This window comes from Bos indicus x Bos taurus, chromosome 8 (assembly GCF_003369695.1).
Source record: "Bos indicus x Bos taurus breed Angus x Brahman F1 hybrid chromosome 8, Bos_hybrid_MaternalHap_v2.0, whole genome shotgun sequence".
In the NCBI taxonomy this organism is placed as follows: Eukaryota; Metazoa; Chordata; class Mammalia; order Artiodactyla; family Bovidae; genus Bos; species Bos indicus x Bos taurus.
In genome coordinates, this window is record NC_040083.1 from 101,185,042 (window position 1) to 101,193,128 (window position 8,087).

General features: G+C 39.8%; 1 non-coding gene across 1 annotated transcript; it reads right to left on the reverse strand.

Moving 5' to 3' along the window:
• Positions 1–6,251: 6,251 nt before the first annotated feature.
• On the reverse strand, positions 6,252–6,323 carry TRNAC-ACA. The gene has a single exon. It is a non-coding gene; the product is annotated as a tRNA-Cys (tRNA).
• Positions 6,324–8,087: the final 1,764 nt, after the last annotated feature.

The following is an 8,087-nucleotide window of genomic DNA, read 5'->3' on the forward strand; positions in this document are numbered from 1 at the left end:
TCATCCTGTGTTCTCGCCCAGTCAGGTTCAGTGGACTCTTGTTCTGGGGTCTTATACCCACAGGGCCACGTGAGCCGGACCTCACAGATCTGTTTTCCAGAGAGCTGCCATACACTAGCCCCATCCAGCTCTTGTCTTCCCCTCAGCTCAAGAATACCTTGCGTAACGCCTCTCTCCAGCTTCTCAGGAAATTGCCTACTACCCGTCTTCGCAAGAGAAAATTCCCGCCCACTGGACACGTGACCTCTGACCTTGGACTCAGTGCTTCCATTGGCTAGCCAAGCCAGGCCACGCCCTACTTCGTCCTGTCATCCTGTCCCTCGGGCAGCGGGGCCTTCTGCAGTCCTGGCCTCACAAGGTGACGGCCGAAGCAGGGACATGGTTAACGCAGAGGTCCTCACGGGTGAGCAGACTTTCTCCACACACGCTGAACGGTGACAGTGAAGATGGTGGCGGGAACCCCGATGGAGCCTGTGTGAAAAGTTGCGACGACCAAAGTCTGTGATTCTTTGGTGTGGCTGCTCCTGAGGTGGCAGGGCCTGATGAGGACGACGGCAGAAGCGTCCCAGAGGGCAGATTGAGAGGATTTAGCAACCACATTCAGGGAAAGAGGAAAGCAAATGGGAGGAGGCAAACATGACTTTAAACATGCCTGACTAGGTGTTGGTCGTGCCTCAATGGACGAACATTCGGGGAAGGGCAGGAAGATGATGAGTTATAATTGGGAAACGCAAAGTGTATGCCTTGATTCCCAGGTGGCTCAGTGGTAAAGAATCCTCCTCCAATGCAGGAGACACCACGGATTCGATCCCTGGGTCTGCAAGATCCCCTGGAGGAGAGCATGGCAACCCATTCCAGCATTCTTGCCTGGAGAACCCCATGGACAGAGAAGCCTGGCGGGCTACAGTTGCACAGAGTCTGACACAACTGAAGCGACTGAGCATGCATAGTTATACCTTGATTAGCAGCCACCTTTTCACCAACAGACTCTTTTAGAAGTTTCTAGACCCACCCCAGAGGAAGAAGACTTATCACTTTCTCTCTGTTTCTTAACTTCTGAGTTCCTTCCTGTGACATAGCTTGGCATTAGATTCCTTCCCAGAAGATTGCAAGCACTTACATTTATTTATTTTCCTAACACATGGGTTCTTTTAAAGTTATTATTGAAATACTAATGAAAGGTGAGTGATTAAGCCACATTAAGTTGCCTTCATTCTATTTTGTACAGGTTGGTGCAGTTTGCTACAGTGTTATGTTTTAATGTTTAACAAGAATCAGGTTGAAGATGTTCATCTGGCATTGAGATACATTAATTATTTGCATTCTTGGCTATATACCTTTTATTAGAACCAATTTTAATTTGAGTAATTTTGCAAAAATTACAAAAGTAACACATAATTATACTCAGTGTAGCCAGTAAAACTATCCAAAGATTGATACAGAAAAAGTAGTCTTTATTACCACCCCCAACTCCCAGGTAGATGATGTTAACATCTGGGGTGTATCTTTTCACACTTTCCTGCATGTTCATACCAATTTATACAGACATGCATACACAAAATAGGTTGGCCAATTATATAAAAATGGGTAACTTATTTTCCTTCCTAAGCAATACATCTTGAACAACCTTCCAGATCAAGATAAACAGATTCAACTCATTTTTAAACAGTCACGTATTTCATAGGAAGGCTGTACCATAATTTATCCAAACATTCTACTACTAATGGATTTTAACAGATTGTTTCCAGTTTTTTACCTTGAAAATAATGCTGCAGTAAGAATTCTTGGACATATGATATTGAATATTATTACTGCTATTTCTATGGTATAGATTTGTATTATTTTTCTGACTCACATAATGACAGCATTTCAAACTTAATAGATGTTGCCAATTTACTTTACAAAAACTTGTGGCATTTTATGTTAGCAGTGCCTGAGAGAAACCATTTTCCTAAATATGCAACAGAAATGAATATATTGCTCTTTAAATATATTTGCTGGACTTCCCTCATACCTCAGTTGGTAAAGAATTAACCTGCAATGCATGAGACCCCTGTTCAATTCCTGGGTGGGGAAGATCCATTGGAGAAGGGATAGGCTACCCACTCTAGTATTCTTGGGCTTCCCTTGTGGCTCAGCTGGTAAACAATCTCCAGCAATGCAGGAGACCTGGGTTTGATCCCTGGGTTGGGAAGATCCCCTTGAGAAGGGAAATGCTACCCACTCCATTATTCTGGCCTGGAGAATTCCATGGACTGTATAGTCCATGGGGTCACAAAGAGTTGGACACAACTGAGTGACTTTCCCTTTCAAATATATTTGCTGATCTGATGCATGAAAAATACTATCTTGTTTAATTTGCATTTCTCTGATTGCTGCTGAGATTAAGTACTTTTTAGAAGTTTATGAAACCTTTTGGATTTCTTCTTCCAGGAACTAATTGCCTAAGTATTATGTGTATGTGATCTGGCAACTTTAAAAAGTTCATTTTCATTGGAGTATAGTTGTTGTACAGTGTTGTGTTAGTTTCTGCTGTACAGCAAAGTGAATCAACTGTTCAGTTCAGTTCAGTCGCTCAGTCGTGTCCCACTCCTTGCAACCCGTGAACTGCAGCACACCCGGCCTCCCTGTGCATCACCAACTCCCAGAGTCCACCCAAACCCATGTCCATTGAGTCGGTGATGCCATCCAACCATCTCATCCTCTGTCGTCCCCTTCTCCTGCCCTCAGTCTTTCCCAGCATCAGGGTCTTTTCCAATGAGTCAGCTCTTCACATCAGGTGGCCAAAGTATTGGAGTTTCAGCTTCAACAACAACTATAGGTGTATACATATATATATCTCCCCCCTTTTTTGGATTTCCTTCCCATTTAGATCATCACAAAGCGTTGAGTAGAGTTCCTTGTGTCATGCAGTAGGTTCAAGCCATTTTTCTATTGAGTAGGTTGTCTTTTATAAGATCTAAAATATAGGTATATTAGTTAATATCAAATCTAGCTAAGTAAAAAACAGAAAATTCCAAAATAATATAAAACTTACTTCTCTTTCATGTAAATGAAATATAGAAGCAAAAGTTTCAAAACTGATATGGCAGCTGTTTCCACAAAGTCTTCAGGGACTTACCTTCCAGCTCATTACACTGAACTTCCTAGGTTGTGACCCTTGTTTTCCTGGTCTCAGGTGACAATATCTGCCTTTTCAGGCAGCAAGATTGAGGAAGGAATGAAAAAGAGGAGAGACGAAGGGTACAATGTTTCCTTATATAATCTGTAATTCAAATCATGAAATATTATGTTTATGTAGAAAAGTCCATAAGACAATGTATAGTTTAAAAATTATTTTAAAGAAACAGCCATGCAAACTCCACTCAGAAACAGAGCATTACAAGAATTTCAGGAGCTCTCTGTTTTCTTTTCTAATCACAATTCTCCCTACAGGAAACATCCTCCTAGATCTAGAGATTACTATAATCCTGACTTTATGATAATCATTGCCTTGCTTTTCTTTAGAGTTTCACCCAAGTACATACTTCTAAATGATCCAGTTTTGCCTATTTTTCAAATCTTACTGTTTGTGTTAGCTTGGTTCTTGCTTCTTCTATTCAGTGGGTGTTGTTGTATGTATATATATTAATTCAATTTCATTGTTGAATTACTGCCATCATATAAATATACCTCACTTGTTTATCCATTCTACTATTGATGGACCTTTGGATTGTTAGTTTTGGGAAATTACAAATAATGCTGCTATCAACATCCTTGTATGTTTATCTTAGTACATATATACCTTTCTCTAGGATATAAATTTAGGAATGAATTTCTTGATTATTGAGAAATGTGTATATCTTCATTTTTATTAAATAATGCCAAACTGCTTTTCAAAATGATTGTACCAATTTATGTTCCCACCAGCAGCATTTGAAAGTTCCTGTTGCCCTGTATTCTCACTGACCCTTATCAATTTCATTCTGTTTGAGAATCTGGTACATATCTAGCTGTCTCTTCAGGAAGATTTCCATAAGCTGCCATGTGACATCTCTGTTTACACCTCATTGACCATGCCCTAGTCACGTGGTAAGTCCTATCTGTAATAAAGGTTAGAAAATTCAGGTTTTACTCTGGACTGTCATCTGCACAGTCACAACTTGGAGATTTTTTTTATTAAAATAAGGAGAGAACAAATTTGGGGACATACATAGTAGTCTCTGCCACATTAATAATTATTTAAAAATAGCTAACTTTTATTGAGTACTCACTGTGTGACAAACACTATTATAAACAATTTGCCACTCTTTATAAACTAGATACCATATTACAAACTCCAATTTACAGATAAGAAAACTGGGACACTGAGAACTTAAGTATCTAATTAATTTATTAATGAGTAGTGTTAAGCTAAAAAGTACGAGACAGAATTGCAAACCCAGGTAGTCTGGTTCAGAATCCAGACTTTTAGCTAGGCCATACATTCTTTAGAAGGAATATTTGTTCTTGGTCTGCTATATGTTTTGCAAGGATTCTCTCCCTGCTTATCTTTGGGAAATTTATAGAAGTTTTCTTTTATATCTACATTGGATTTTACCACATCTGAATCATCTATATTTTATCTCAGTTGTTAATGTTTCTGCATCATTTCTAAAATTATGCATATAAGAGAATCTTAGGAAAATTAGTTTTCCCTCTAAGTTTTAATTCACCATTATTTGCACCACTACTATTTTGAATCTAGGTGGAAATAAATGCTTAGACACACTTGAATATAAACTAAGTTGATAAGCTATAAAGGAAGGCGGGGGAACTCCCCTTCTATCTAGATTAATTCCACACTTCTGTGGAAATCTCCTATGATGATGTTAAGCTTCATTGTTGCAGTCATGCTGTGCTGTTGAGGCCATAGCAATAATGTTTAATGTTTTTCAGAACATACTTTATATGCCAGGCCCAGTATGGAAGCACTGAAAAGGCAAAAAATAAGGAAAAAATCTTTAATAAGCTCACAAATCCTTGTCTGAAGTTATTTTTCATCTCTTCGGATAATTCTGTACACTGTTGCCAGGATGATGTTTCTAAAACAACTTACTGAGAATATAATTCTGTTATATACTCTTTCATCTTTCTTTTATTTTTTTCAAATTTTATTTTATTTTTTAACTTTACAATATTGTATTGGTTTTGCCATATATCGAAATGAATTCGCCACAGGTGTTCCTGTGTTCCCCATCCTGAACCCTCCTCCCTCCTCCCTCCCCATACCATCCCTCTGGGTTGTCCCAGTGCACCAGCCCCAAGCATCCAGTATCATGCATCGAACCTGGACTGGCAACTCGTTTCTTACATGATATTCTACATGTTTCAATGTCACTCTCCCAAATCTTCCCACCCTCTCCCTCTCCCACAGAGTCCATAAGACTGTTCTATACATCTGTGTCTCTTTTGCTGTCTCGTACACCAGGTTATTGTTACCATCTTTCTAAATTCCATATATATGCGTTAGTATACTGTATTTATGTTTTTCCTTCTGGCTTACTTCACTCTGTATAATAGGCTCCAGTTTCATCCACCTCATTAGAACTGATTCAAATGTATTCTTTTTAATGGCTGAGTAATACTCCATTGTGTATATGTACCACAGCTTTCTTATCCATTCATCTGCTGATGGACATCTAGGTTGCTTCCATGTCCTGGCTATTATAAACAGTGCTGCGATGAACATTGGGGTACACGTGTCTCTTTCCCTTCTGGTTTCCTCAGTGTGTATGCCCAGCAGTGGGATTGCTGGATCATAAGGCAGTTCTATTTCCAGTTTTTTAAGGAATCTCCTCCACACTGTTCTCCATAGTGGCTGTACTAGTTTGCATTCCCCACCAACAGTGTAAGAGAGTTCTCTTTTCTCCACACCCTCTCCAGCATTTATTGCTTGTAGACTTTTGGATCGCAGCCATTCTGACTGGCGTGAAATGGTAAAATCTGAAATCCTTAACATGGAACAGCTATTCACTCAACCCCATTTACATTGGAACCTCGAACCACTTGCCATTCTCTGAACATCCCCCACATCCTCCCGCTCCCAAGTCATTGTTCCTGCTGTTTTATTTTGTTTTCTAATCACAGGTTGAAGCAAAGCAAAGTGAAGTCGCTCAGTTGTATCCGACTCTTTGTGACCCCATGGACTGTAGCCTACCATGCTCCTCCATCCATGGGATTTTCCAGGCAAGAGTACTGGAGTGGGTTGCCATTTCCTTCTCTAGAGGATCTTCCCTACCCAGGGATTGAACCTGGGTCTTCCGCATTGTAGGCAGACGCTTTACCTTCTGAGCCACCAGGGAAGTCTGTTTTATCTTGTTTTCTAATCACACATTGAACCCTATTTATTCTATAAGGTTCAGTTTAGATGTTTCCACCTCCCATTGATAATATTGGAATTGCTATGACTAAAGTCACTGAGTCATGTCTGTCTCTTTTGTGACCCCATGGACTGTAGCCTGCCAGGTTCCTCTGTCCATGGAATCTCCCAGGCAAGAATACTAGAGTGGGTTGCCATTTTTTTCTCCAGGGTATTTTCCCAACCCAGGGATCGAACCTGCGTCTCCTGAACTGGCAGGAGGATTCTTTATCACTGAGCCAAAAGGGAAGCACAATCTTGGAACTGGTTGTTACCTTTTCCACACTTAGAGTTGTCGTCAACATCCTGCTTTAGGAAATTTTCATGCTTTGCATTAAATTTGTTTTGTGTCTGCTTCCCCAACAGACCACAGGCTTCTTGAGATGATAGACCATGGACCTTGTCTTAATTATATACTTTGTAACTAGTACAGTGCTCCATCTGGAGTAAGGTCTGAAATGAATATTTAATTCAGTTAAAATCTGGCACTAGGTTATTTTGAAATAATAGCTATCAAGATTTTGTTTGTTATTCATTTTTAGGTTTTCTATGTTTTTGTAAGAGCACTAATGTGTATGAAATATTACAGCTACACACACACCAGCCAAAGTGAGCATGGTATGACTATGGCAGATAATCATCTTGAAACAGAATTGCAGATTAGTCTGAAACTGATCATGAAGAAAATCTGGATATACGGAATGAAATAACATTGCATAAATGTGTTGCATAAGTAGCTTATTGTCTTGCATTTGCAAATTTATGGGTGTAGCCTCACATACTATCTTTTGATCAGCAAGGAACTACTTCACATAAATAGATTGAGTCCAAACATTTTAGCACAACATATGTCATCTAATTAAACTAGTAATAGTGCTAGAAGAGAGCTGCGGTAGTATCGGCATGTAAAGAGATTTTCACAAGTATGGAAGAGAAATCTAACCTTTCATATTCATGTAGTTTACTCTGTTTTCACATAAAGAAGCCAAATGTTATTGTAGCTTATATTTGCAACATTTGTCTCTGGAGACACTCTTAGTATTTTTCTGTTCCACATATCCAACTTCTGAACGTTTTTCTAAGTATGAGCTGTCTCATATCACACATGCTCCCTGGCTCTTTCACACACTGAAAATTCACAAAAGCTGTGTTTCTGGCCAAGGTGAAAACTTTATCCATGCTTATACTTGACTCCATACCCTCCAAAGGAGACACAGGCGGGTGTAAACAGTTATGCTGTTGTCCTTTTCCTTGGGGAAAATGAAAAAGCTAACTCTATACTTTAACATAAGCCTGGGTAACGTTTACCCTAACACCTTTCATATTGTTACCAAACCAAACTTGGATCCTTACTTACTTGCCTTAGTGCAGTAAAGCCTATCTACGGACACCAGGTTGTGGTGAAGAAAAGTGCAGCATTTATTGCAGGGTGGCCAAGCAAGTTGTTCAGGACAGCTAGTGCTCAAAAAAGCCAGAACTCCTCCCGCCTCCCCCTGCCCCCAGGGGTTTCAGCAAGGCATTTAAAAAGGCAAGGTGAGGGAGGGACATCCCAAGGTATGTGATCAGTTTGTGCACAGTTCTCTGATTGGTTGATGGTAACAGGGTGATGTCACATGGGTTAACATTATTGATTCTTAGGCACCAGTAGGTTGGGGGCTACATGCTTATGATCATCAAGTAATTAATTTCTTCCATTTGGGGGTGATTT